Raw genomic sequence first — 9,088 nt, 5'->3', positions numbered from 1 at the left:
TGTATGTATGTATGTATGTATGTGGTTTGTAGGTATGTATGAGGTCTGTATGTATGTACAAGGTATCTTACCTGCATGTATGTCTGTGTGAGGGTGTCAAGTCCCCTGGAAATAGAGTTACAGACAGTTGTGAGCTGCAGTGTGGGTGAGAATTTAAACCAGTCCTCTAAGAAAGTGCTCTTAACTACTGAGACGCCTTTCTCTCCAGCCCCAGATTTATTTTTAAGTTTGCATTATTTATTTATTTATTTATTTATTTATTTATTTATTTATTTAATTGTCTCTCTATTTAGGGGGTGCATTTAGTGCCACCACATATGTGAGGAGGTCAAAAGACAACTTATGGGAGTTGATTTTCTCCTTCTACTATGTGGACTCCAGGAATCAAACTCAGGTCATCTGCCCACAAAGCCATCTTGCTGACCCCAGGACATGGATTTTTTTTTCCGGAGCTGAGTACTGAACCCAGGGCCTTGTGCTTGCTAGGCAAGTGCTCTACCACTGAGCTAAAGCCCCAACCGGATTTGTTTTTTTAAGTGTCCTGTCTCCCAAGGTTGCACCAACCAGCACTAAACTTTCTTTTTGAGGTTCTGCTGGACTCCATCAGCAGATGGCTTTTCTCTCTTCTCTCTCTACTCTCTCTACTCTCTCTACTCTCTCTACTCTCTCTTCTCTCTCTCTTCCTCATCTTCATTCTTCTGGGGAAACAGCTCTTGGAAAGCTTTAATCTCAAATAATTTGAAAGAAGCGACATTTAGGCTTAGAGGGTGCAGGAAGCCGTCTTTCCCAAGACGTATTTGATGGTGGTGATGTACACATGGTTCTTGATGGTTGCCAGTGGAACCAGTACATATTTCACACCTGTAACCCCAGCTGGGTTTTAACACAGTCTTAGGACAGATGTAGGTCTAGTCTGTGACCATGTAAGGATTCTGTCTGTCTGTCAGTTCCAACTCAGTGAAGACAATTAGCAGATGGTCTAGTTGACCCTGACAGTTGTGTGAACATGGCCTTATTTGTTTCATATAAATATGAGATAATTTATGGCAATATGCCACCTTTTCATCTCAAAGAATTAAAGGTGAAAGAGTATTTGGGAAGTTATTAGTTATTAATAAAATAGTGACCTAGGCTGTTGTTCCAAGGCTACTTGAACATATCTTGAATGCATAATGATTTTGAATAGTTTATTTTGAATCACGAAAACTACTAGGCAAATACTATCATGTAAATGCATTGCAGGATTCAGTTAAGTAACAGCTTTAAGAATCTAAATCTATGAGCTGACCAGATGGGTGAAGGTACTTGCAGTCTAGCCTGGTGACCTAAGTTCAAACCCTAGGCCTACTAAGTAGAAGACAGAATCAATTCTTGTGATTCTTCCTCTGACCTCCACCTGTGCACCATGGTACCACCTCAAACACACACACACACACACACACACACACACACACACACACACACACACACACACACGTATGTATTATCCAAAATATGCCTTTCTAAACAAAGTGTCATATATATAGGGAATGTATCTTAGTCCATTTAGGTTGCAAGAACAAAATACTTTAAACTAGATTTTATAAATGAAATACTTTATTGCCACAGTTTGGATGCTGGGAAATACAGGGACAAGAGGCTGGCAGATTCAGTCTAGTGAGCCTCTCTCCTCCTAGGCAGAAGCACCTGTGTGTCCTTGGGTGGAAAAAAGGTCCGGGTGCTAATGAGCTCCTCTGTCACTATGTAGGAGTACCAACCTCACTCAGAAGGGTGGAATTTGAGGCTTCCTTCCCCACAACTCCATCTACTCCTATTGAAAGTACTTTTGAAAAATTATGTTTCAAAGTATCAAATTTTGGAGGCCATCTTCAGACCATAAGACATTGAAAAGACAAATTTGGCTTTCTTGTCTTCCCCTTTCTGTTTGAAAGGCATCTCCCCAACTCCTCCAGCAACAGCTATCTCTATCACAATTACTCCCTTCAAGCTGTGAATTAGCTATGCTTGGCTTCAAGGTCCACTGATTCTCATCCAAGTCATAACTCCATTGCCTCTCCTCTTTCTTTTCCTCTGAAGACTAAGGAACCCGGAAGACTTGAGGGGAGACAGCACTTACGACGGTGGCATGAGACTAGGGCTGGGATGTGGGTGTTCACTGCTGGTGCACACACGCTGGCTGGTATAGAATTAGCAGTGCTTCCGCTAGGAAAAAATTGCTGAGGCAGAGTGGTGCTGTTTAGCCCAGCTGGTAGGTTAAGTGTACCTGGTATATTTAGTTTCACATCAGAATCACCCCCTAAAAGTGTTAAAAAGGGAGTGCCAGGCAGCCACATATCAGGAAAAGTACACATTTATTTTGTGTGTCCATGTAAACTTGCAGAGGATGGACTAGGGTGCTGTGGAAAATCTCTATGATATGATATGAAAGCCCTGGCTTTCAGCTCTGTCCCCCACAGACAAGCTAACCTCGGCCAAATCACTCTTTATCTCTGATTCTTCATCTTTACTATGATATTACGTGGTCACTAATGTCCCCTTAACTTCAATGACTTTTGGGAAGAAGAACTGGTAAAATATTGGTTGTGAGGCCCAGCATGGAAGACCTGTGTTTGATTCCTAGAGTCCACATGGTGGAAGGAAAGAACTGGCTCCATGGATTTTTCCTCTGACCATTAAATGCACACTATGGCATGTACACATGCATATATAAAGCATGCATGCATGCACACACACGCTTGCGCACACACACACACCACATGCACATTCAAAATCAGCCAATGAAATGTAATACACATTTAAATAACTGTGATTGTTTTTAAAGGTACAATAAAACGTTGTAGGCTTTCAGCTCTTTAAGATTTTAACATGCTGGCTCTCAGTCTGAGATTCATAATGGGTAATTGACATTTCAACACTTGGGCATTTGTTCACCAAGACCTCATAGCAAAGTTCTACCAGCTAAGAGGACTGGAGAGCAGAAGTGTGTCTTGATTTTGAAATTAGCTGCCTGAGATCAGGGTGGGAGGTGGTTACTGCCCACGAGGGTGGAGAGAGAATCAGCTATGCCTATTGCCGTCTTCTGGGTTTTGTGGGCAATGGCTAGTACTTCCCGGCTCACAGAAGCATCGCCGGGTGGAACTTATTCTTATCATGTGTGTCTTTCCCACTTATTCTCTTTAATTTAAGTGTGTGTATGTGTCTCTGTGTGTCTTTCAGTGTATTGGTATGTGTGCATGAGTGCTGGCCTCTGGCATCCAATCCCCATGGAACTGGACTTACAGATGGCTATGAATCACTGATATAGGTGCTGGGAACCAGACTCGGGTCCTCTGCAATAGCAGCTTTTAGCCACAGAGCTTCTCTCCAGTCCCAGGTTTCCCCTTTTACAGCAACACCAGTCACACTGGATATGCAGCTCATCAACACGAGCATGATCCCATCTGAACTACTGCATCCACATAGCATTATCTGCCATGCTTTTAGAAGTACTGCGGCTAAGACTTCTGCATGGTTTTGAGAGGGACCCAGCCCAGTGCATAAAACTTGTAAACAAGAAACACTGGGAAGAGGCAAGATTCCACATGGAATAAGAATGATTATGTTACCCAAATTGCACTTTGAGAACAATTTTGTGTAGGCTTCGGGGTTGAACCCACATGCTGCTGCTTTTATCCACACCTCCTGACAGAGTGCTTTTCCCAACCAACCACCCTTCAAAAAGGACCAAAACGGTTCAAAGCCTCAGCTTATCCACTCACCACTCATGTACCACCTCACCCACTCACATAAGTAGAGTTCTCTGAAGAGTCAGAACTGATAGGCTATGCATTAAGGAAGGACTTGTTAGATTGGCGTAAACAGTACAGTCTGAGTAGTCCAACGAAGGCTGAGAGAGCCTGAGAGCCCAGGGGGGCTGGTTTCACTAGGATGGGGCCTCATGGAAGTCTCACAAAAAACCTCTAGTCTTTAGTCCATATTGGAAGGCTGAAGGGATTTTGATGGTAGTGAATGATGGGGCAGGGGTGACAGAAGCAGGGGTACAGAGGAAGGGGTGACAGGGCAGGGGCAGCAGCCATAACACAGGTGTATCAACCAGCAAGAAGAAGGGGGGAAAAAGGCCATAGAATTTCCTTTGGACTTCTTTATATTTGGCCTGTGCAGGAAGGTACCACCCACTCTGGGTTGGAGAGGGCCTCTCCTCTTTAGTTAAATGTTCCAGGAAGAAGCCTTACAGATCTGCCGATTGGCAAGCTTCCTAGTTGATTCTTGATCCAATTACATTAACAACCAAATTTGACCATCGTCCTGCCATCCATTCACAGGGCCCTGTCTTAGTTTCCAGTTTTAAAACTGAAGATGTCTGAGTATAGACGCTCAACTATCAAAAACAGAATTTGTATCCTGAGTGCCTGAGGTGCAAGGAGGACAGTGAGCAGGCCTTTATAGTTACACATCCAGTTCATTTGGGGAGAAGGAACTACAGCCCACCACAGGATTTCAAAACATTAGGCAGCAGTTCTCAGCCTGTAGGTCATAATCCTGCTGGGGCGCACATATCCTGAATATGTGATATCAGATATCCTGAATATCAGATATTTACATCACATTTCAGAATAGCAACAAAATTACAGTTATGAAGTAGCAACAAAAATAGTTTTATGGTTGGGAGTTAGCATATGAAGAACTTTATTAAGGGGTCACAGCATTAGGAAGGTTGAGAAGCACTGCTCCACACCCTGCAGGGCTCCAGCCAGATGCACATTGTGCCTGGATTCTTCAGGGCAGCAGTGTTTGGAGGACATTTGGGACATAGGGTTAGAGTATTCATACACAAATTAATAATGCCCCCTGTGAAGGTGAGTTGCTAATCACTGTCATGGGGCTGGACTGGTTTCCACAGACTGGATTATTAGAGGGTTTTCCCTCTTTTCCTTCTGCTTTCTGTAATTAATTAAACCTGCATGAGGCCCTCATCAGAACTGGGCAGATGACATCACCATGCTCCCGGTTTTCAATCTGCAGAGCCATGAGTTAAGAAAATCTTTGAGTTTCAGGCATGTTGTCATAGTAACAGAAAGCAAACAGATGTGAAACTAAAATTCCTACCAGACTCCCTAACTGAGGAATGACATCTCAGCGGGGGCCCTGTGCCATGAACTCCCTTTTTGGAGGCTGTGTTCCTTAATTCCATGTTCCATGGCAGCAGTTGCTGCTGGTTTTCTACGGGGTACCACCGCCCTATTTCAGGCGATTGGTGCATCCGCAGTAAAGACACACACATCCCTCCTGCATCAGCACATGGACCCAGTGCTGAGATCTGTCGCTTGTGTTGCATATGGCAGAGCACCAGCTGGCACCACCACAGCACAGACCTCATCTTAAAGCAAAATGAAGCTCAGGTTCCCAAGAGCTTCCATTACCTCCTGTAGGGTTCTCAGCCTTTACTTTGTCTTGCGGAAACAGATTTCTCACTGCCCTAAAAGAAGGCACAGTGAGTCTTCGTGCAGAGCAGGAAGACCCATCAGTCCAGAGCTACTGTGCAGAGCAGGGGTGGCCCAATGACCAGAACATCTTGTACTCCTCACTACAGAAAGACTCATACAACTTACACTGAGTATCTTAGCCTGGACAAGGACATAGATTTTTGTCTTAATTTTGTACCATGTTGCTGAGGGTACATACCTCCCCCACCACGCTCCAGTCACTTAAATTACCCTCTCTTCACATGGCAGAAAACACCTGATGTCTAAACTTGACTTTCTTGCTGGGTTACCAGTTTCATGAGAGTGGAGAGTACGTCTGCCATAGTAACCCAGTGTACCACAAGCCTTTGTTCTTCCAACAGGGAAATGACAACAGACCAAAGTAAGAATTCTACCAAAGCCTAACGTGACAAATCAGTGAGTTTACTGAGGTTACTCATGGGGTTCTGGGTCACTGAAATATCCATCCCAACTTGGGTGACGACAACTCATGAAAGTTTCAACCCTAGGGTTCTCTGTACAACTTGAAGGCAGTTCAACAGGTGGAAGAATCCTCCAGACAATTCTTCTGGTAAGAGTCTCCCTCCCCACTGCAGTTAACTACTAGTCCATAATCTTGGTGAGAGGCCTATGCATCCTGCTAGTTTCAGGAAATTCTTGAGACTTACGAGTTGTCTACTCTTTTTTTTTTTTTTTTTTTGGAAAATGTTTGCATTTAATTAACCTCTGAAGTGGCTTTAAGCTACCAGAACACAGGCACCTCCAACACCCTTTATCTTCTCTTCAGCTCTTCTGCTGAAGAATTTGGCCTTCATGATGACAGGTTGCTTAGGGAACTTCCCCTTCCCCAGTACTTTGTAGTAGCCTGATAGAACAACATCAATGGTGGGAGCAGCTCCAGTCTTGTTTTTTGCTGCATTGACCCGTGTCTGCTCGCTGACGAACATCCATAATTTATCCAGGTTGACAGTTGGGCAGAAGCTCTGGTTCCTCTTCAAGTGGTAATGCCTCATGCCAACTTTCCTGAAGTAACCTGGATGATATTTGTCAAAGTTGATCCTGTGGTGACACACACCTCCCCCGGCCTTCTGGGAGCTTGAGGTGCTTACTGACTCGACTGTGGCCATGGCTCATGTGGCCTCAGAGTTTCCGGGTCTTCCTCAGTGGACGGCATGGTGGTGGTAGAAAAGAAAGAGCGAGTTGTCTACTTCTTGAGTCCGAAACTTCCCATTCCTTTCTGGGAAGAATGTTTTAACATGACTTTCTGAGCATTAAGGAGTCTTCCAGAGGGATGGAATGGTTCAACTCAAAGGAAATTGCTACCTGCTATAAATAGAAAGGAAGTGTTGTTATGAGGAAGACCCACATATCAACAGCAGAGTTAAAGGTGGTATTGAAGCTATTATTGAAAACATTGTGTAACCAGAGAAACCAAAGGTGGGGTCTCATCCAGGAAAAGTCCACAATGAAAGAAGAAATACCTATACAACCAACGCCTTACAGCATCACAGTAGCTCATACGCTGGTGTGGTTACAACAGCAGGGCAGTTAGGGCAGTTTGAGAAGCACAGAGTGTCTTTCTCCTTGGGGCTTAACTATCTACAATGCTGCTTAACAACTGTCTGAAAAACCTCTCTGAAACTCCTATATCACAACATTTCTGTGAGAAAATGGGAAAGACATTAGTCAGTTGTAAAAACCCAATGAGGAACCAAACCTGACATCAATAAAATTGCTAGACTTCCAGAAAAGCTCACAGTCTGAACTATTCTTCCAAAAGTAAAAATTTTCTCCTTAGCAAAAGTCAATTAAAAGAAAGAATATCTTTACATACGATCTAACTTTGTGTTTTAGAAGCAAAACATCTATCGGGTTACATTTTGTTTTGGGGTTTTCTTTTCTTTTCTTTTTTAATTCTTTAGGTTTTTTTTTTTTTAAGCCAAAAGTTTTTCATAGACCTAACCTCAAAGGTGGATACATTCACATGTAACCTACTATACACCTAGTATTACATGATATGTAAGCTTGCTGTGGTTTGGGTCTGAAATGTCCCCCACAGGGTTCACCTATTATAGCTTAGCTCCCAGTTGGTGGATTCAATCACTAAGAAAGACTGACCCTATTGGGTCAGCTTGCTAATGGAGTCGTCATAAAGCATTATTGGAAGGGAGCACCGAGAAGGAAGGAAGAAGGCCACTGTAAGCCATAGAAACATGGCCCGGAAAGATATCCATCACCCCAGCTCTTTCTTTTCTCTCTGTCTCTATCTGTTTCTGATTAGCATAAGATGAAGAGCTTTCTCTCACCACGGTGTTCTGTCTCATTACAGACCCAGAAGCACAGAACCAAGTTGGAACCTTTGAAACAGTGAGCTGAAATAAGTCTTTCTTTTCTGATTTTCTTCTTGGGCATTTTGTCACAGCAGTGGAAATATAGCTAACATCGCATAACTATAGTGTATACGTAACAACGTATATAAACATATACACAGAGATGTTGGCATCAAGAACCGGCTTTACAATCAGGAACCAGCTTTATAGTTACAGATCACCTCTGAATCCAATGATGACGGTGACATCACCCATAGGCGACAGGGACCCATGCATTGGTTGCCATGGCAATTGCCATACATCCCCAGAGTCCACTTCCCACCTCTACCTGTGAGCAGTTATATCACAAGCTAAATAAAAGGCATCGCCTTCCTTACCTTCACCCCTTCTTCTCTCTCTTTTCCCCCCTTCATCTTCGTCATCCCTTTTGCCTCCTTCCCCCCACAATAAACCTCTCATATGTGGAATTGCATTAGTTTGGTGTAGTCCATCCGGACTCAAGCCATGATGCTATCACAAGAGACATATATAGTCAGCCCTTGGATCTGAAGAGAATTATTTCCAGGACTCCTACACAATCTCGTGATACCAAGTTCATCAGTGCTAAATACCCCTGATATAAAAGAGTAGGACTTTCATTTAGTTTATGCAAAACCTCCTAACAGCACTAGGGTAACTAACCATTGTCTGCTTTAGGGAACCATCTGCTGTTAGTTTTGCATGCTGGGCAAGCACTAGACCATGATGTTACTCCCGCAGCCTTGGTTTATAAACAATGGCCAGAGAAAGGCACATGTTCACTGGCAATGGAGTTTGGGTTTTGGTCTTTTCATTCTGATGCTGTTTGAGTCTGTGGTAGAGGAACTGCATATGTTTGGGAAATTTGTCCTGCTCCTCCACAGTTCCAACAGCAGCAGTTTCAAGTGAGGTGTGGGTGAAGCAGCCTCAATGTCCTGGGGTAACTGAATAAGAGAAAGTACTAGCAAGTTTAACCGGAGCCCCCACACCTGAGAGAGCAGACACGTACCCATCCTAGTCAGCCAAGGCAATAGCTTTCAGGTGAAAGACTACTGGGGTGTTGGCAGAGACAACCCACAATTCTCCCTTCTTCCCCAGGCAAACCTGCCTTGGGATTTTTCCTCAGCTGAATCATAGTCCACTCGCAGTGTAAGCTAAATGCTCTCTTTTGGAACCTAGTTGCGGAGGAGTGTGTATCATGTTCTGGTTGTGCACTCCTAAGACTCTGGGAACACTGAGTACTGAAGGCATGGCTTT

The 9,088-nt window shown here is 43.8% G+C and overlaps 1 pseudogene; it reads right to left on the bottom strand.

The window, feature by feature from the left end:
* Positions 1–6,164: 6,164 nt before the first annotated feature.
* On the bottom strand, positions 6,165–8,068 carry LOC116883182 (annotated as a pseudogene).
* Between the last annotated feature and the right edge of the window lie 1,020 nt (positions 8,069–9,088).

This window comes from Rattus rattus, chromosome 14 (genome assembly GCF_011064425.1).
Source record: "Rattus rattus isolate New Zealand chromosome 14, Rrattus_CSIRO_v1, whole genome shotgun sequence".
NCBI lineage: Eukaryota > Metazoa > Chordata > Mammalia > Rodentia > Muridae > Rattus > Rattus rattus.
This window is presented reverse-complemented; position numbering and strand designations above follow the sequence as displayed.